The sequence below is a fragment of the Arachis ipaensis genome, chromosome B9, assembly GCF_059453495.1.
Source record: "Arachis ipaensis isolate K30076 ecotype BB chromosome B9, ASM5945349v1, whole genome shotgun sequence".
Taxonomy (NCBI): Eukaryota; Viridiplantae; Streptophyta; class Magnoliopsida; order Fabales; family Fabaceae; genus Arachis; species Arachis ipaensis.
Genome location: NC_142444.1, coordinates 47427980 through 47451121, shown reverse-complemented (window position 1 = coordinate 47451121; position 23142 = coordinate 47427980).

Sequence of the window (23142 nt, the reverse complement as noted above, 5' to 3'; positions counted from 1 at the left end):
CCTGCCATGGAATGAATCAATCAGAAGTTGGAGTAGATGGAGAGAAAAGTTGATCCAGAAGGAAGAAGCATCTCCGAAGCCTAAATCATTCTATCATAATTGATTTCACACATATCTAGTAACGTTTTATTTATTTATCTGTTTTATGCATTTTTCACAACAACTATCATATTTTCTATCCGCCTGACTAAGATCTACAAGGTAACCATTGCTTTCTCAAACCAACAATCTCTGTAGGATCGACCCTCACTTACCTGAGGTATTACTTGGACGACCCGGTGTACTTGTCGGTCTAGCTGTGCAAATATTGCGGAGCTAGTTTCGCGCACCAACTCTGCTATGGAGTTTTATTACCAAATTTTGATTTAGAATGAATGATTTTGAGTCTGTCAAAAGAGATTTTAAATTTTGAATGGTTTTGAAGTTGTCTGGAAGTTTTGAGAAAATGTTACATAAAGTGGCTCCGTTTCAAAAGGAAGTTGATTTTTGAGAAAAAAAAGTGATTCTTGGCAAGATGTGAATTTAATATGTTTGTTATTGAAAGTAAATGGGACAAGAATGATTTTGAGATATCATTTAAGCCTGATTGATTGTGGATATTACTGAGATTATTGATAAGTCGCTAAGCGTTAAGGCCAGGCAGGTTGATGTGGGTTCCCTGCGGAAGCACTAACATGCTGAGTCGGGTGATGTGGGATCCCGATGGTGCTGTTAGGGATGTCTTTGTAATTCGCTATGCGCTTGACAAGCAGGTTAATGTGGGATCCCTGCGGAAGCATTAACATGCTGAGTCGGTTGATGTGGGATCATGATGATGCTGTTAGGGCTACTTTTGTAATTCACTATGCGTCTGACAAGGCTGGTTGATGTGGGATCCCACTTGTCCAGGTAGCGGCATCGGCGTGGGGGTAGGTTGATGTGGTTTTTCACCTACGTTTAGATGCAAGTAGTTGATGTGGGATCCTACTTGCATCCCTTCACGTATCATAAGAGTGAATTCTGGTACTATATCTGCAAAGCGCATATGACATACGTAAACGGAAGGGTCATCTTTGGAAGATGTGTCGGGTTTGGCAAGATAATCAACAAGTGAGATCTCACAGCCAATAGGACAGGCATTCATCATATTCATCTATGTGACATTATTTGGGTGTGCATATTGTAATTAGTTTGCCTATGTGAATAATTCTGTTTAACTGCTAATTGCTATACTTGTTGTAACTGTTCTTGATTGTGTTTGAATCTCCTTACTTGTGTTTGTGACTGAAATTTTTTGGATTGTGGTGAATTGAATGTTGATTGAGTTGATTGGGCCTGAGGCCGTGATTGATTATGAGATGAGCCTGAGGCCTTGATTGATTATGAAATGGTCCGGAGGCCGTGATTGGTTTGGGTTGCAGTTTAGTAAAGTATGAAAAATCAAACTGGTCCAACATAGACTTAATGAACCTATGTTTGGAATAGGTTGGACATTCTTACTGTCTAGGAAAACTTTTAAGATTTTATAAGAAAAGAAAAGGATTTGGATTTGTGAATGCAAACCTTTGGTTTTGAAAAGATACATATGACGAGCAACGATCACTGTACTTTGAAAACCGTTCTATTTTACGTATCTCATTATAGCAATTCCTTAATCCTCTAATGAGAACCAACGAGGACGATGTTCTCACTCCCCTACAGATTTATCCTTTTCAGGATATGGACGAAGAAGTCATGAAGAGCTTATTTTATCCTCTATTTACCCGATATATTGTATTATTTTAGATATTATTTTTCCCTCGCCTCTATTCTTGTAATTTTGTAAGAGGGATATGAATTATGATATGCAATGCTTTTGTAAGTTAATACTATGTATATACATGATTTGTAAGTATTGTATCTGGTTTGTATGTATGTCTCTATGTTTTTAACTAAAAAGTCCTTCTTTGCGGGTTATACGGTTTTAAGTTTTAAACAGGCTCCTATTCTAATATTAAATATGTTATAGTCGTCGTAATATCTAAGCTATTAGAGTGGCATAGACGAAAGCGTGACATTCTGATAAGGGTGTTACAAGTAGAACCCTATTATCCGTAAGGAATCATCAACCATCGGATTTCACATCTCTGATGGATCAAGTTTGCAGAGTAGAAGATTTTTACAACAAAAAGTTATAATAATTATTTTTTATTATTTTCAAAAACTAATTAAAAAATCCAATTACTTACTAATAACGCTAATAATAAATTACAATAAAAAAAATTTATTAATTTCATAAATCTTATAATTAAATATATTACGAAAAATTGATTTATTTATATTTATACTATTTATTAACTTTAATAATTACACATTAAGATAAAATAATATTATAATAGCTAATAAGATTGTTGTAATAGAAAAATTTGAAAAAAATTATTTATTAATATTTTAATTATTTATTAATTTTAATAACGAAATTAAAATATAATTATTAAAATATGACTATTAATAATTATTAGAATATAATTATATATTGTTTTTTATTTATACCAACAAATTTAATTATTAAAATATTGATATTATTTATTAATTTTAATAATTACAAATTAAGATAAAATAATATTGCTAATTACAACTATTTAAGTTAAAATATATCCCAAAAAACCAAATTTCATTTATTTATTTTCTGAAAATAATGATTAAAAATACTAATTATTTATTAATTACAATAATAGCATATTATTATAATAAAAGTATAATGAATATTAGATGTATTTAACTTATAATAATACAATATTAAAATTAAATATATTTCAAAAATATAAAATCAAAATATTTTTATTTTCTAACTGAAAATATGATTATTAATGTTTATTAATTTTAATAATTACAAATTAAAATAAAATAATAATGCTAAATAAAAGCATTTAAGTTAACATAATACAACATTATAATAAAAATTATCCAAAAAAATAAAATACTAATGGTAATTTATTAAAAGATACTAATCAGTAGTTAATTAAACCAAGAGCATATTATCATAATATAATGCTAACACTAAAAATAATATTAACTAAATAAGAAAAAAAAAACATATATAATTATGATACTTCAAATAATTGATAATATGTTCTACCTCCGAAGTATAATTGCGTATCTTTTTGCTAAATACACTCTAATAAATACACTAAATACTCTCTATTTCTTCGTTTAAACTTATCAAACTCTTGAAGTTATACTAAATTTTCTCCCCTCCCTATTCTTTCTATTTGTTTCTGAATGAAATTTGTTTCTTTCTCTCTTTTGTAGTTTGAAGGTTAGAAGGAACATGTTGAGTTCAATTTAAAGAACCACTTCTTACCTCTCTTGTTTTTGGAGTGTGCCACTGTCTCTTGCATGCAGACGATCTGCCAACACGCCCCTCCTCTCGTGTTGAAAAAGCTGTTGGGAATATCTGGCAACATACTCTCCACATGTTGAAAAAGCGGCGCAACAACACGCCCTCCATGTTGCTTTGGTGGTGACACCACGTGTCTAAAGCTGCTAAGAATCTTTTGATATAGCTGCTCCGAGCACAGCAACACGCCCCTTATGTGTTACTTCGGTAACACCACATATCTAAAGCTGCGACAAATTTTTTAAAGGTTGCGAAGAATTTCTGACGTAAATGTAGCGACATGTCTCTTATGTGTTGAGTCAAGATAACTCTGAACATTTTTAATACTGCAAAACACTCTAAATGTCAATATTTTACAAAAATATTACTTTTTCATATTAAAAATAATTTTCGTCCTGTCTCTTGAATTCTACAAATCAATGCGGTACTTCTCCCACTTTGGACATAATTACATTATGTTATTATGTGATTAAAAGAGTTATATAAAATTAATTTTAAGTTGGTCGAATAGTCAACTCACTCGTTTGTTTAAACAAGTGTCAGAGAGATTCAACATATGCATACAAAATTTATTGGCCAACAATAAATTTTTAAATAAAGTATTTGATGTACGACAAATTCATTCTTAATCTACTAAAATGGAGATACTGTGGAAAAAAAATTCAGGAAGAGCGGTATGAAGTGAATGGTTTAGAGTAAATTTGGCAAATTTATTCTTACATCTAGTGTTGTTTTGTTAGTCCTTATTGGGTGGTTGTCCTATACATACATTTTCTCTTTTCAAAATTCAGTGATGCTATTCCGTATAAAAAAGCAATGACACCAAAATGGTACAAAACAGTAAATCAATCCAATAATGGTTGAAATCACGGGTGAGTTGATTGAGTTGATTGAAGATCAACAAAGGAAAAAAAAATTAAAAAGTTTAACACATGGAATAAATTGTTTCAACCGAAATATTCACTTGATATGAATGTTAAGGTCCAGGTTTCTAAGCCACTTTTTTGAATTCTTATAAAAAAATTTTCGAGTTGATATACCCAAATAAATAAATAAGAGTGAAAAAAGAGGGATATGTTTAGGGCAAGCTTACCATATCAATGTAACAGCTTTGGCGATTTATATTTGTCGTGTTATCCCTAAGAAAAAGTGTACGACACATGACACCATAAGAGTACTCTGACCGAAACACCAAACAGTAACAGCTCAGCCAATCCTTTCTCTATTTTTATTTTCAAATATAATGCATGCTTCTTGAGGTTTCATTGGCAACATTATTATTAAAAGCTAAGGGTAAATATAGAGTTAATGCTCAAATTAGTTATTGAAAGATAGATTTATTATCTATTATATATTATTAATTTTATAATTAAAATATATTATATATTATTTTTTATTGTAATTAAAATTAATTTTTTTTTTAAATTAAGAAATTTTATCCTGCTTCCTACTAATTTTATATACAAAATATGTCACATGTCAATATTTTTCATTGTAATTAAAATCAAATCATTCCTTCTAAAATTAAAGAGTTCTTTCTTTCTCCTACTAATTTTATAACCAAAATGTGCCACATGTCATTCTCTCATTATAATTAAAATCAAATATTTCCTTCTAAAATTAAAGAGTTCTCCTCTCTCTCTCACTTTATCTATCCCTCTCATTCTTTCAATCACTCTATCTCGCTCTTTTATATATCATTATCAATGACTAATTATAAATTTGACAATCAAAATGTGTAACATGATATTCTTTAATTGTACTAATATTAATATTAAAATTAAAATAATAAAATTGAAATTGAGATATAGCTATATTATATTATATTATATATTACTATCTAATTTAATAACAAAATATATCACATGACACTCTTATTAAACTTGAGAGAAAATATTTCTCTCTAAAATTAATAAACTCTCTTTCTAAATTCTCTCATCTACCTCTCTCTCTTTTTTCTATTTCTCTCTACCATTCTCACTCTATATATAATTTATTATATATTTATATATTATTATCTAATTTATATATTTCCCTCCAAAATTAATAAACTCCCTTTCTAAATTCTCTCATCTATCTCTCTCCCTTTTTCTATTTCTCTCTACCCTTCTCACTTTATAGATAATTTATAATTTATATTTTATATTAGTAATTTGAGAAATCAAAATATGTCACCTGATATTTTTTATTATAATTAAAATAAATTTTTTTTCTTTCAAAATTAACAAACCCCCTCTCTCAGTCTTTATCTTTATCTTTCTCTCTTTTCTCTCTCATTCTCTATTTTTCTATCTTTTTGTTCTACAAAAAATAAAATTAATAAAATAATATAATTCAAATAAAAAATATTATTATTATTATATACACATTTTTTTAGTTTTTTTATTTAGTTTTAAATTTTTAGTGCTTATCTTCTAATTTATATTTTCATTTCTCTTCTTTGAAATATTTATTAAATATAAATTATAGAGAATACTAATGTTATGATTAAAAGTTAAAATCAAGATTCAATTGTTTAAAAGAAATTAATTTTGAGTTAATTTTATAGCTATCAATATAATTTTTTATGCTAATGTCTAATTATATTTTTATATACATAGAGAGAAAAAAATATTATTTTTAAATAGCAAGCATAAAAATTAATTATTTGTATTTGTGTAACAGACTTAACACCTAATCAAAAGTATACAAGTTAAATCGTTTCAAATTTTAGATAACGAATATTAAAATTAATTTTTAGTAATAAATTAAACTATTTCACATGAAATAATAATTAAAAATCTTATTATTTAATTTTTTATCTACAGAGAGACCTTGGTCTTTCTTAGCCGACGGGGACTTTGTCCTCCCTACAATCTTTTTGTAAAAGTAGTTTGATTCTATAAATTTTTTGTGTCATAATCTATAATGTCAGAAAAAAATCGATGTAATTTTAAAAGATTTATATTCCCATAATGTAATTACGGGTAAAAATATTAGTTATTTTCTATATTCGTTCTTGAAAAATTTTATCAATTAAATTAATCTTTTAAAAATTACAAATTAATAATTTTTATCTTTTTGTCACTCAATTAATAGTTTTTGTCAATAATTTATGATATAAAATATTAACTAATAGCATACATAATACTTAGCATGTCTGATTGGACGCTAAACAAATATGTTTACAAAAATCTATCAATTTAACAAATTTTTCCAATTATATAAAGCATAATCCTAATATAACCTAACAATACTAAATTGATAGATTTTTATAAATATATTTATTCAACGTCTAATTAGATATACTAGGTGTTATGTATGATGTGAATTTCATTAACAAAAATTGTTAATTGAGTGACTGAAGAACAAAAATAACTAATTTATAATATTTGAAGGACCAATTTAATTGATAAAATTTTTTAAGAATAAATTTAAAAAATAAATCATCTTTTAAGAATTTGACTATTAACTCATTAAATATGTTTTGAATTTCATAAAATATGTGATTTTAGCAATGTTCTGAAAACCGGTTTGAACCGGCCGGTCGAACCGAGAATCGCTGTTAAATACGGTTCGGACAGATAGTAAAACCGCCAGTTTTAAAAACCGAAGTTGAACCGCCAAACCGGCCGGGAACTGGTCAGTCGAACCGAACCGTGACCCGGCCGGTTTTTTAAATTTGGGCAAAACGTTGCGTTTTGCATGCTGAGAGTGAAAGGGCCAAAAGAGAACCCTAGTCACCCAAAGGCACAGACCCACTCCTCTCCTCTCCTCTCGAGCCTCAGCCTCCACTCTCACCTCTCACGTCTCCAGTCTGACTCACCTCAAGCTTCCGGCGCAACTTCCGTCGAGCCACCGCCGCCGTCACAACTTCCGTTGTGCTAACGTCAGCTAGCTCTATTCGCGCGCAGCCACGAACCGTCACGAAGTCAGCCTTCGAAAATCGCAGCCACCGCAGGAGAGGAGGGAGCCTCTGCTGCGTCGCCGTCGTGCCTCCATCGCTGCCAATCCATCATCGCCGCTGCTAGGGTTTGTTGGAGCTGCGCAAAGCCATCGTCGTCGCTGTCACGTGAGGAAGGAAGCATGAGAGACCAAAGCTGTGAGAGAGGAGAAGTCACCCCCGCCGAAAGCCGCTGCTGAAGACTCCATGATAAAAGCGTACTTGATTTTCTGGATTTAGAGTTATTTTTTATTGAATTTCTGGATTTGAATTTTGAATTCGTGCTTGATCTGCAATTTCTGTCTAATTCTTCATATTGTTGTTGTGGTTGAAATTCAAAATTGAAATCTGATTCTTCTTCTTCATCAATTTCATATTCTGGATTTGTTGATTTGTGAACTGATCTTGTGAAATTGAATTTGTGATCTGTTATTGGATTTGTTGCTAAATTGCTTGTTGAATCTGAATTTGCATTGATTTCGGCCTTTCTTTTTTCTTGAATTTCTGTTGATGCTGCTGCGAGTCTTGTTCTGTTGATAGCTGAGATTTGGTTGCCGTTGTTGCCTTAGTCTAGCTTTAATCTCTTCCCACTCAATTTTCCAGCAGCAATTTCGAATGTTTTCAAATTGGCAAATGGATTGAGCGCCTTCCATAACTGAAACCATCTTAGAGCTTTTCCTTTCAAACCTCTTTCCACCTCTATGAATCTCTGCTCCTCAGGTGTCCATCCATAACCATCTTTCCCATTGAATATTGGAAACGTATTTTCAGATTGTTGAGTTATTTGTTTTTCCATGAAAAATGGAAGAAACCTCTCAGCGGGAGCACCAATGTTAGAACTCCTTCCATGAATTAGGGAGAGAAACTCCAAATTGAACCAAGTTCAATATCAATTCATTAATTCCTTTAATACATTGATAAAAGTCTCTTATCTATATTCTTTAAAGACTAAGTAATTCTATTGGGCATAACTAGTACCCTTCCTAATATTATTAAATAGTAACATGTAGTGGCCACATGAATATCTGAAGTATGCAAAATCAGCAGAGGATGTTGTTGCTGATGTTCTCAGAGCATGTGTTTTATGAATAAGAGATTGATGGTTAACTGAATTCAATTTTTGTGCTGTTGAATAAGGCAAGGGATTATGAATATGAATGAATGTGATAAAATTGTGAATATGAATAAATATGATTGATGACAAACTTGGATGTTGGCATTTTATGTTTAGTTGGTTCTTTTTGTTATTTGACTTGAGTTTGTATTTGAATGAGATCATAACATTCTGGTTTTATTTTGGATGATATTTTAAAGTTTATATTAAACTATAATTATGTTTTAATGTATTTATTTATATTTTATTTATTATTTTATTATAAAACGGTTTTTTCGGTTTAACTACGGTCGAACCGGTTAAACCTATGAACCAGTGAACCAGTAACAAAAACGGTTCGATGACCGGTTCGGTTTTCAGAACCTTGGATTTTAGACATTATTGTCATTAATTTGTTTTATTGAATACCAAATTTAGTAATATATATACACTACACCAATATTTAGCTTGTTATGTCAATATCTAGTGCCAAAAATTAACACGTGAGATCAAAACAAAATAAATAAAGAAAAAAATTGTAAGAGCGAAACAAAAATTAAATAATAAAAACCAAACGAAAAAGTTGCATATTTACAAGAATTAAAAAGTTTATTTAAACATAATAATGTAATACAAATGATCTTTTTTCCATTGTTTATTGAGAGGCTTATGATGATTATAAATTATGATGTCAATTGTAACAATCTTAAATTATGATGTCATTTTATCTGCTTATAATGTGGACCAGCGTATGGTCTATCTACAATTACTTTGGTTCCTTTTTCCTTCAATTATTTGCTCCATCTTATCTTATATTATACAATTTCCTGTTTTGAGGAGGTTATCATTGCTATTTTTGGGACTCTATCTTTTTTGTTTTATTTACTAAGGGAGAAATTCTGTCTCCCCTTTCCAGTATTGATAATATTTCATTCTGTATATTTTATTCTCTGCCTTCAGCCCCCACAAAACATTGATTGTTTAATTTCGTTTTAATATTTTTTAATATATACGATTTCTTTTTAAAACAATTTGAAAAGTCAATTTTTTTCTACCAGTAACCAATTAAATCTTTTCTTTTACATTTTTATTTACCTATTTTAACATAATTAAATTATAATTAAATTTATAACCAAAATAATGATAAAGCTATAAAAATATCAGTTCCACTACACATATATACAAGTCTTTTTGACAACCAAATCCAATCAAGTTAATCCAAGTTTAACAAAAACCAACCTCAGATTAGAGTGCGTGTAAACACACGCTCTTGCAAATGTTCAATAGCGCGAACGTTATTATGAAAAATGCTTCTTCTTCCTCAATCAAAACTGCGATGCTTAAAATTTAAATGACGCTCAAAATCTCTAAAAAATCTCTCAAAATCGTTGTGAAAACTCAAGAAAATCTCAAAGCTAAGTTTGAAATCTTCACCAAGAAACACAAAAATTAGAAGACAAAAGATTATTAAAGGTACTGTTCAGTAATCGTTCAGTTTTTTCACTTTTCTCTTTCTCATTTTGATCGCGATACACTAGATAGTCATATTTTTGTTTATTTAATAGATTCATTTTGTGTTCTCGCGTTAAAATACATATTACTGTTTTCATTATACTGTTCATTTGATGATAACTGTGTTAGATTTGTGTAAAAATGTTATGTATTGTTTCTCGTATAGTGTAACCTATATATGCATGTGTTTGAGGGATTTAAATGTATTTTTGTACATATCTGAGTGTTTGCATGTTCGAATTGAGTTTGTCTGTAGTAACCAGTAACAACTTTCAGTGTATTCATGTGAATTGAGGTGTACTTGGTGTTGTTGTCCTCTTTTTGCTGTAATTAGACAATAGAATATCGTTCTTGTGCTTCTGATGTTATTTTGTACATATTTGAGTGATTTGCATATGTTTTTTTCTATTTTTTATGAATTTTGTTCATAGATTTGTTGTAACTACCCCTAGAATTTTGTTATAGTGCTTTTGGTGTCATTTTATGTATGTTTAATTGAGTTGCATGTCTTTTTGAACTCACATTGTATGATGTAATAAAAAATAATAGTGGTGTATTTGGTTTGTCTTTCGGTGTATTTCATGTGAATTGAGGTGCACTTGTTATTTTTGTCTTCTTTTTGTTATAACTAACCCATATAATTTTGTTGTAGTGCTTCTGGTGTCATTTTATGCATGTTTGATTGAGTTGTATGTCTTTTTTTTACTCATATTGTGTGATGTAATTAAGAAATAATAGCGGTATATTTGGTTTGTCTTTTAGTATATTTCGTTTAAATTGAGGTGCACCTGGTGCTATTGTTACCTATTAACCTTTTTTTTATTCCTTATAGAAAAAACGACCATCAAGGAAGTTGCTAGGAGGAGCATCGCAAAAAAGGAAGCACCAAAATATAATGTAAATATATATATGTTAGAACAACTCATTTTTTTTGTATTTAAGATGCTCCACAAGATTCATTCATGATAAATTTTACAACATGAGTGATGATAAGAAATCCATTTGTTCAAGAATTGGGATTTGATGGTTTGATGCATATCCCTGCCATGAACCACATAAGCTCTTTGAAGAACGAAACTCTCGCACGATCTAGAATTTCCACAAATAAGTGCCCGTTGTAAGTATAGCTTCTAGACCGACAAGAATTCCTTTCTTACAAACGTTTTGGTTGTCACAAGTAACAAACCCCTTTGAAATTGATAACCGAAGTATTTAACCTCGGATCGACTTCTCAAGGAACTGCAGGGAGGTATGTTCTTATTAATGGTTATGAGTTTTATAAATTGGGGGTTTTGAAAGTAAGGGACAAGTAATTTAAATGACAAATAAAATAAATAAATAACTGTAAAATAAACTCTTGGCAAGGTATGAAAATTCGGAAGTCCTATCCTAGTTACTCCTATGAGAATGGAAGTTAATCCCACTTAGTTAACCCTTATGAAGGCAAGGGAAAGTCAAGTGAACTAATTAGTTAGATTCCCAAGTCCTAGCCAACTCCCAAGGAAAGACAAGAGTTAGTGGAATTCCAGTCAATTAGTTGACATAACAACCAATCACGATAAGTTGATAACTCAAGAGCTTCCAGTTAATCAATTAAAGCCAAGAATATAAAAAGCTAAATAAGAATCATAAACTGAAATACCTCAAATTATATTAAATAGAATATTCAAATCTAGCATGGAAAAATTCATAAATTAAATTGGAAAAATAAATAAAAGGAATATTGAACCTGGAACTCAGAAAAGTTGTAAGTTGAAATAATAAAGTTGAAATAATAATACATCATAATTCCTTTAAGAGGAATCCTAATCCTAAATCCTAAGAGAGAGGAGAGAACCTCTCCCTCTAAAAACTACATCCAAATTATGAAAAGTGAATTTATGAGCTGATGATTATGAATGAATAGATTCTCCCACTTTATAGCCTCTAATCTGTGTTTTCTGGGCCAAGAATTGGGTCAGAAACAACCCAGAATTCGCTGGTTTCGAATTCAAACATCCTGGTTTTTTTGCCACTGCAACGTGTCTGCGTAGATCACGCGTTTGCGTCATTTATCATCAGGGCAACTATGGAAAATTATATATCAAATCAAAGCCCCGGACGTTAGCTTTCCAACACAACTAGAACCGCATCATTTGGACCTCTATATCTAAAGTTATAGCCGTTTGAGTCCGAAGAGGTCAGGCTGACAGCTTTGCAGTTCCTTCAACTTCTTGTATTCCTTCCGCTTTTGCATGCTTCCTTTCCATCCTCCAAGCCATTCTTGCCCTATAATCTCTGAAATCACTTAACGCACATATCAAAGCATCGAATGGTAATAAGAGAAGATTAATAATTAGCAAATATAAGATCAAAGAAACATGTTTTCAGTCATAGCACAAAATCAGGAAGGAAAATATAAAATCATGCAAATAGTATGAATAATGTAACACCCTACCACACAAAGCTTTACGCTTAAGTCGTAAAACAGAGGTGATGTGGTATTACGACCTCTAAAATAAAATAAGTACATATAATAGCAGAAGAGTTATAATATGCTAGGAGCCTTGAAGAAAAGGGGGAAATAAAAATCGCACAATAAAGGCGCAACGCTCAAGGAACGAGTTAACTTACGTGCTAAGAAAACCATAACTATCAAACATAAGCTAACAGAAGTAGGAGTAGAATACCAAAGATACAAAATAACAAGCTCCTAACTCAGCCTGCGAAGTCAAGACTGGCCGGAGAATATTTACACATATGTACATACATATCCAAAATCCAAAAGTACATATACACAATCCTGCCTCTCCATAAACCTCTAAGAGGATAAAAAAGAATAAGTCATGCGGAGAGAAAGCTAAGTGCATATATATACATCATAGCATAACAAAATATCCCAGTAACCACTCCGCTTCAAGAGTCCAGACGCCTAACGAGATGCCTCTCGACCTGCATCTGAAAAACAACAACATAGTATGGAATGAGAACCGGAGGTTCTCAGTATGGTAAAGGTGCCACACACATAATATATAAGGTCCTGGGAATGCCAGAGGCAATCCTAGAACATCGACACTCAGATTATAGAGCTTAAAGTATTAAACAGAAGCCATAAAAGGTGGTTTCCTAAAAATATTTAATCCTAACTTAACCTTTAACCTTAAATCTAAGTCCTATACTGCCATTCCTCCATACCTCCAACTCCATCATGTATTTTCACAGACAAATAGACAGATAAATGCAAACACAAGAAGGTTACAACTACTGCAGGTAACAAATACACATTTAGCATGGCAAATACAGATAGGCACACCCAATTAGAGCACAAGCAAGTAATTCAAGTAATATGCATATGATGCATGCCTGTCCTATGGCTGATGAGGCTCATCTGTCGGTTATCCAGCCAACCCGACAAGTCTGAATTGTCCTTAGACTGTCCCCCGACGTGCATCCCCAAGAGTCTATGCATAGATTTTTCTCAAATAATCAATATTGCTCAATGGGGGTAACATTCCCGGGAATTTATATAGTGCCCGGTCACACTTACGTCGTAGGGTCAACAGAGTATCGAGTTTTCAACCTGGTACACGTGGTGGCAAGCCACGGCACTTAATCCAGGGAATCTCGTATCTCAGATTATTCAAATTCATAAGCCATATAAATAATTCAATTAAAATTCATCAACATCCACATCATTCTCAATCACATCTCATTCATCATTATATGTCAATCATATTCAATCATTATCCTTCATTATCACACCTCTCATTCCGTCCATCAATAGTTCCAATTCAAAACATAATTCATTCTTTTCCAAATGAACTAAACTTAAAACATGCTCATTTTCTTAATAACTCAAAATCAAACCATATAACCTTTAAATCTAAATCTTTTTAAATAATCATATAAACAAAATCTCTAATTTTTATAAAATTTCGGCAGCATCTCCTCTAAAACTCGGACTTTGCCACCCTTTACGGGTCCAAACCTGCTTTCTTTTCAATTCAACATACCCTTCCTCATCATCATAACAACCACCACGATAAATCTACCTCAGATAAACAATTAAACTCATACTATATTCAAATCCAACAACCCAAAATTCAACTAAGGATCATAGTTCACAATTCCTGAGCTTTTAACACAAAATACCTCATTATCACAACAACCTCCACAATAGTTATACCTCAAATCAATAATTCACCAAATCATTAGTTAATCAACAATAACATTCAACCATAATTCCCTCCAAATTAACATAACAACATTCACCATCCAAAATTAAAAACTAATTATCCAATAAACTTCAACCAATTATATTCATCGACAAATTACTAAATATTAAACATACACCTGCATTCCAACTTATCCTATGGTCATCTAGCCTAAGTTTTCACAGAACATTATATATTAAATGCAAGAAACCTAAACCATACCTTGGCCGATTTCCACGTAACGACCAAAGCTATTTATTCAAAACCAAGACAGCCCCTCAAAACTCAACTAATCCGCTTTCTCCAAGTTCCAGTATTCACAATTTCAAGCTCCAATTATTTATTCACAACCTAATACACATTCATAACACATATATATCCAATTTAATACTCAAAGATCAAATTCAATGAAAATAAAATAGAATTATCGTGTCCTCACCTTACCCAAGCTTCACATAAGCAAGAGTGAACGTTTTTCTCAAGCTAATTGGATCCTAAAACATCAAAAATCAAAGAAATTCAATACCCCTTCTCAAAACTCGAAAATTGGGGGAAAAGAGTGGCTGAGAATATTTAAGGGCTTACCTATAAAATTGTTCCGGTAGAAATGTAAAGCTCGACGCGGTGGACGCATGGTCGCAAACGGTGCGGCGATCGGAGCTCGGATCGGGAAGTTACGGCGCCTTGAACTTGGAACGAGGGTTCGGACCCCTTTTTCTTCTCCTCCCTGGACGCAAGCTTTCAGCGTCACGTTGCTGAAATGAGGGAGATGCAATGCGTGGGTTCATTTAATAGGTCGGTTCGGTTGGACCGATGGTCCGATTTGGATCCGGTTCAACCGGTTCGGTCCATTCGGTCCAATCTTGGACCGATTTTCTCAAAATTAGTGTCAAAATTTTCGTTTCGATGAGCTCTATCCTAATTTGATATAATATTCACATTTCTAATCCTCCTTATTAAAAACTAATTTATTGACTAATTATTTACTAATTTAACCGGGGTTTACATCCTACCCACCTAATAAAGAATTTTGCCCTCAAAATTCAGATGTAGTCAATAGTTATCTGAAAAGAGATGTGGGTAATCCTTTCGTATATCTGATTCGAGTTCCCTGGTATGTTCCTCGATACCAGCTCGACTCCAAACTACTTTTACCAATGATACTTCCCTTCCTCGTAATCGTTTAACACTGGTGTCATCAATCCTCACCGGAATTACTGGGAGTGTTAGATCTTCTCTCACTTGGATTGGTTCTGGTTCTAGAACATGACTTGCGTCAGGATTATACTTCCGAAGCTGTGACACATGGAACACATCGTGCAAATTCGAAAGATACGGCGGTAAGGCAATTCTATAAGCCACTGGCCCAATTCTCTTCAGGATCTCAAACGGTCCAATATAACGGGGATTCAGTTTCTTAGTCTTAATAGCTCTTCCCACTCCAGTGGTTGGTGTAACTTTCAAAAAGACATGTTCTCCTTCTTCGAACTCCAAAGGCTTTCGCCTCTGGTCAGCATAGCTCTTTTGGCGGCTTTGGGCTATAAGCATTCGACTATGAATCTTCTTTATCTGCTCAGTCGTTTCGGCTATCATCTCAGGCCCTAATAAACTCCTTTCTCCAGTTTCATACCAACACAATGGAGATTGACATTTCCTGCCATACAGAGCCTCATATGGAGCCATTCCGATGCTCGCATGATAGCTATTATTATAACCAAACTCTACTAATGGTATATACCGGTCCCAGCTCGCCGGTTGGTCCAAAACACAAGCTCTTAGCATATCTTCCAAGGTCTGAATAGTTCTTTCTGACTGACCATCTGTCTGAGGGTGATACGCAGTACTCAAGCTTAACTGAGTCCCAAATGCACACTGAAAAGCTCCCCAGAACCTTGATGTGAAACGAGGATCTCTGTCAGATATGATAGTAGAAGGCACACCATGCAACCTGACAATCTCTTTGATATACATTCGAGCCAATTCCTCCATTGTGCAACTTATTCGGATAGGAAGAAAGTGAGCTGATTTTGTCAGTCGATCCACAACCACCCAAATAGCGTCACAACCAGATCGGGTTCTAGGCAAACCTATCACAAAATCCATTGCGATACTCTCCCATTTCCATTGTGGAATCTCCAAAGGCTGAAGGGTCCCTGATGGTCTCTGATGCTCAATCTTAACCTTCTGACACGTTAAACATTTAGATACATGCAATGCCACATCATTCTTCATACCTGGCCACCAGAACATCGCTTTCAGATCCTGATACATTTTAGTGCTCCCTGGGTGAATTGAAAACCCGCTCTTATGAGCTTCCTTCAAGATACTTTGTCGCAGGTCTCCAACATCAGGCACAATAATCCGGTTCTTGAACCTCCATAAACCATCCTGACCTTTTGACACTCTCTACTGTTTTCCCTGTTCAACTGCTGGTAATACCTTATGTAACGCTTCACTATCTCGACGAGCCTTCAGAAGTTCTGATTTAAAATCACTTGAAATCTGCAACTGACTCAAACACAGGATTCCAGATTCTTCTCTAATTCCCAAATTCAAACCTTGAAATGCCTTTAGTAATTCTTCTTCCCGTAGCATCATCCAAGCTGCATATAAAGATTTTCGACTCAAAGCGTCCGCCACAACGTTCGCTTTTTCTAGATGATAATTCAATTCAAAATCATAATCTTTCAGAAGCTCCATCCACCTCCTCTGCCACATATTCAATTCTTTCTGCTCAAAAAGATTCTTCAAACTCTTATGGTCTGAGAAAACATGAAACTTAACGCCATAGAGGTAGTGCCTCCAGATCTTTAAAGCAAACACAACAGCAGCAAGTTTTAAATCATGTGTCGAATAGTTCATCTCATACAGCCTTAATTGCCGTGAGGCGTATGCTACAACATTCTGGTGCTGCATCAAAATGCACCCCAAGCCCTTCAGCGATGCATCACAGTACACTTCAAACGGCTCACTTGGTTCAGACAATACTAACACGAGTGCAGTAGTCAATCTGTGCTTTAATGCTTAAAAACTCTCTTCACACTCTGGGTCCAAATAAAAAGCGTATCCTTCCTAGTCAACTTAGTTAAAGGTAAGGCGAGCTATGAAAGTCCCTTAATGAATCTTCGATACTATCCCGCCAAACTTAGGAAACTTCTAATCTCTATTACTGAAGTTAATCACTCCCATTTCATCACTACTTCTACCTTAGCAGGATCCATGGCTATTCCCTGCTTACTCACCACGTGACCGAAAAACTTTACCTCACTCTTCCAAAACTCGCATTTAGATAACTTAGTGTATAACTTCCTATTTCTCAAAATTTGTAATACAGTTCGTAAGTGATTAACATGCTCCTCTTCAGTCTTAGAATAAACAAGAATATCATCAATGAAGACAATAACAGACTTGTCCAAATACAGCCGAAAAATCCTGTTCATATAATCCATAAATACTGTCGGGGCATTAGTTAACCCGAAAGACATCATTGTATACTCATAATGACCGTAACGTGTCCTGAAAGCAGTTTTCGGAATATCCTCGTCTCTAACCCTTATCTAATGATACCCTGATCGCAGGTCAATCTTAGAAAACACACCGGCACCCTGTAACTGATCCATTAGATCATCGATTCTAGGCAACGGATATTTATTCTTCACAGTGATCTTATTCAATTGCCGATAATCGACACACAGCCGCATACTCCCATCCTTTTTCTTTACCAGTAATACTGGCGCTCCCCACGGAGAAACACTTGGTCGGATAAAATGCTTACCCAACAGATCTTCCAGCTGAGCCTTCAATTCAGCCATTTCTAAAGGCGACATCCTATAAGGAGTAATTGAAATTGGACCGGATCCAGGTACCAACTCAATTGCAAATTCAACCTCTCGGTTAGGGGAAAATTCATTAATATAATCCAGAAACACATCTGAAAATTCACATACAACCGAAATCTGCTCTAAACTCTGATCATCACCTGATATTCTCGCAGTTAATAACATAATACCCTGACATTCAGTTCCAGAACAGTTTACTATCATAAAATTCAAATAGTAACTATTCACCACAACCGGCGCTTCTGACCTTTCTAACATAAACTGTACTGACTTCTCAGAATAATCAAGCAAAACATGGCTCTTAAATAACCAATCTCCCGACTATCACAGCGTCATCTGCCTGCAGGATACATCGTGTCCCCTGTCACCAATACTGAGCCTCACCTTGCAGTTGATAAGTTCCAAATTCAACCAATTACTTCTCAGGAACCTGTTGGGCCTGCAACGTCCGTTCCATAGCTTGAATCCAATTATCTGCGTTAGTGGGATTTGAGGTTCCCCTGAAGATCGGAGGATGAACTTTCAGAAATATAGCAAGTGTCATAGGACCGCCCTCATCATTATTGTTCCCGTGATTATCCTGGTTTATCTTATTACCCAGTGCCTCGGCTGTTGTCTACATAGCTGCAGCCATATTTCCTAGAGTAGCCATAAAGTCTACTGGATCATTCCCTACCGGGCTAGGAGTAACGATGCGTATTCTACCTCTACCTCGCCCGCGACCGCGTCTGCGAGTCGACATCTGGTCCTTATACACATCAAACAAGTGATATTAAGTTGATCAGTCTCAATATCGCAGGTCTAATGCTTTTAAGTTCCAAATGCATGCTCACAAACGTTTATGCCATATATATCAATCAGATATCCTAATAGCACATAAACACATATACAGAGAATGCACAAAAGCACAATCAGTCCGTCTTTCAGGCTCTATAGGAACGAACTGCTCTGATACCATAATGTAACACCCTACCACACAAAGCTTTACGCTTAAGTCGTAAAACAGAGGTGATGTGGTATTACGACCTCTAAAATAAAATAAGTACATATAATAGCAGAAGAGTTATAATATGCTAGGAGCCTTGAAGAAAAGGGGGAAATAAAAATCGCACAATAAAGGCGCAACGCTCAAGGAACGAGTTAACTTACGTGCTAAGAAAACCATAACTATCAAACATAAGCTAACAGAAGTAGGAGTAGAATACCAAAGATACAAAATAACAAGCTCCTAACTCAGCCTGCGAAGTCAAGACTGGCCGGAGAATATTTACACATATGTACATACATATCCAAAATCCAAAAGTACATATACACAATCCTGCCTTTCCATAAACCTCTAAGAGGATCAAAAAGAATAAGTCATGCGGAGAGAAAGCTAAGTGCATATATATACATCATAGCATAACAAAATATCCCAGTAACCACTCCGCTTCAAGAGTCCAGACGCCTAACGAGATGCCTCTCGACCTGCATCTGAAAAACAACAACATAGTATGGAATGAGAACCGGAGGTTCTCAGTATGGTAAAGGTGCCACACACATAATATATAAGGTCCTGGGAATGCCAGAGGCAATCCTAGAACATCGACACTCAGATTATAGAGCTTAAAGTATTAAACAGAAGCCATAAAAGGTGGTTTCCTAAAAATATTTAATCCTAACTTAACCTTTAACCTTAAATCTAAGTCCTATACTGCCATTCCTCCATACCTCCAACTCCATCATGTATTTTCACAGACAAATAGACAGATAAATGCAAACACAAGAAGGTTACAACTACTGCAGGTAACAAATACACATTTAGCATGGCAAATACAGATAGGCACACCCAATTAGAGCACAAGCAAGTAATTCAAGTAATATGCATATGATGCATGCCTGTCCTATGGCTGATGAGGCTCATCTGTCGGTTATCCAGCCAACCCGACAAGTCTGAATTGTCCTTAGACTGTCCCCCGACGTGCATCCCCAAGAGTCTATGCATAGATTTTTCTCAAATAATCAATATTGCTCAATGGGGGTAACATTCCCGGGAATTTATATAGTGCCCGGTCACACTTACGTCGTAGGGTCAACAGAGTATTGAGTTTTCAACCTGGTACACGTGGTGGCAAGCCACGGCACTTAATCCAGGGAATCTCGTATCTCAGATTATTCAAATTCATAAGCCATATAAATAATTCAATTAAAATTCATCAACATCCACATCATTCTCAATCACATCTCATTCATCATTATATGTCAATCATATTCAATCATTATCCTTCATTATCACACCTCTCATTCCGTCCATCAATAGTTCCAATTCAAAACATAATTCATTCTTTTCCAAATGAACTAAACTTAAAACATGCTCATTTTCTTAATAACTCAAAATCAAACCATATAACCTTTAAATCTAAATCTTTTTAAATAATCATATAAACAAAATCTCTAATTTTTATAAAATTTCGGCAGCATCTCCTCTAAAACTCGGACTTTGCCACCCTTTACGGGTCCAAACCTGCTTTCTTTTCAATTCAGCATACCCTTCCTCATCATCATAACAACCACCACGATAAATCTACCTCAGATAAACAATTAAACTCATACTATATTCAAATCCAACAACCCAAAATTCAACTAAGGATCATAGTTCACAATTCCTGAGCTTTTAACACAAAATACCTCATTATCACAACAACCTCCACAATAGTTATACCTCAAATCAATAATTCACCAAATCATTAGTTAATCAACAATAACATTCAACCATAATTCCCTCCAAATTAACATAACAACATTCACCATCCAAAATTAAAAACTAATTATCCAATAAACTTCAACCAATTATATTCATCGACAAATTACTAAATATTAAACATACACCTGCATTCCAACTTATCCTATGGTCATCTAGCCTAAGTTTTCACAGAACATTATATATTAAATGCAAGAAACCTAAACCATACCTTGGCCGATTTCCACGTAACGACCAAAGCTATTTATTCAAAACCAAGACAGCCCCTCAAAACTCAACTAATCCGCTTTCTCCAAGTTCCAGTATTCACAATTTCAAGCTCCAATTATTTATTCACAACCTAATACACATTCATAACACATATATATCCAATTTAATACTCAAAGATCAAATTCAATGAAAATAAAATAGAATTATCGTGTCCTCACCTTACCCAAGCTTCACATAAGCAAGAGTGAACGTTTTTCTCAAGCTAATTGGATCCTAAAACATCAAAAATCAAAGAAATTCAATACCCCTTCTCAAAACTCGAAAATTGGGGGAAAAGAGTGGCTGAGAATATTTAAGGGCTTACCTATAAAATTGTTCCGGTAGAAATGTAAAGCTCGACGCGGTGGACGCGTGGTCGCAAACGGTGCGGCGATCGGAGCTCGGATCGGGAAGTTACGGCGCCTTGAACTTGGAACGAGGGTTCGGACCCCTTTTTCTTCTCCTCCCTGGACGCAAGCTTTCAGCGTCACGTTGCTGAAATGAGGGAGATGCAATGCGTGGGTTCATTTAATAGGTCGGTTCGGTTGGACCGATGGTCCGATTTGGATCCGGTTCAACCGGTTCGGTCCATTCGGTCCAATCTTGGACCGATTTTCTCAAAATTAGTGTCAAAATTTTCGTTTCGATGAGCTCTATCCTAATTTGATATAATATTCACATTTCTAATCCTCCTTATTAAAAACTAATTTATTGACTAATTATTTACTAATTTAACCGGGGTTTACATCCTACCCACCTAATAAAGAATTTTGCCCTCAAAATTCAGATGTAGTCAATAGTTATCTGAAAAGAGATGTGGGTAATCCTTTCGTATATCTGATTCGAGTTCCCTGGTATGTTCCTCGATACCAGCTCGACTCCAAACTACTTTTACCAATGATACTTCCCTTCCTCGTAATCGTTTAACACTGGTGTCATCAATCCTCACCGGAATTACTGGGAGTGTTAGATCTTCTCTCACTTGGATTGGTTCTGGTTCTAGAACATGACTTGCATCAGGATTATACTTCCGAAGCTGTGACACATGGAACACATCGTGCAAATTCGAAAGATACGGCGGTAAGGCAATTCTATAAGCCACTGGCCCAATTCTCTTCAGGATCTCAAACGGTCCAATATAACGGGGATTCAGTTTCTTAGTCTTAATAACTCTTCCCACTCCAGTGGTTGGTGTAACTTTCAAAAAGACATGTTCTCCTTCTTCGAACTCCAAAGGCTTTCGCCTCTGGTCAGCATAGCTCTTTTGGCGGTTTTGGGCTATAAGCATTCGACTACGAATCTTCTTTATCTGCTCAGTCGTTTCGGCTATCATCTCAGGCCCTAATAAACTCCTTTCTCCAGTTTCATACCAACACAATGGAGATTGACATTTCCTGCCATACAGAGCCTCATATGGAGCCATTCCGATGCTCGCATGATAGCTATTATTATAAGCAAACTCTACTAATGGCATATACCGGTCCCAGCTCGCCGGTTGGTCCAAAACACAAGCTCTTAGCATATCTTCCAAGGTCTGAATAGTTCTTTCTGACTGACCATCTGTCTGAGGGTGATACGCAGTACTCAAGCTTAACTGAGTCCCAAATGCACGCTGAAAAGCTCCCCAGAACCTTGATGTGAAACGAGGATCTCTGTCAGATATGATAGTAGAAGGCACACCATGCAACCTGACAATCTCTTTGATATACATTCGAGCCAATTCCTCCATTGTGCAACTTATTCGGATAGGAAGAAAGTGAGCTGATTTTGTCAGTCGATCCACAACCACCCAAATAGCGTCACAACCAGATCGGGTTCTAGGCAAACCTATCACAAAATCCATTGCGATACTCTCCCATTTCCATTGTGGAATCTCCAAAGGCTGAAGGGTCCCTGATGGTCTCTGATGCTCAATCTTAACCTTCTGACACGTTAAACATTTAGATACATGCAATGCCACATCATTCTTCATACCTGGCCACCAGAACATCGCTTTCAGATCCTGATACATTTTAGTGCTCCCTGGGTGAATTGAAAACCCGCTCTTATGAGCTTCCTTCAAGATACTTTGTCGCAGGTCTCCAACATCAGGCACAATAATCCGGTTCTTGAACCTCCATAAACCATCCTGACCTTTTGACACTCTCTACTGTTTTCCCTGTTCAACTGCTGGTAATACCTTATGTAACGCTTCACTATCTCGACGAGCCTTCAGAAGTTCTGATTTAAAATCACT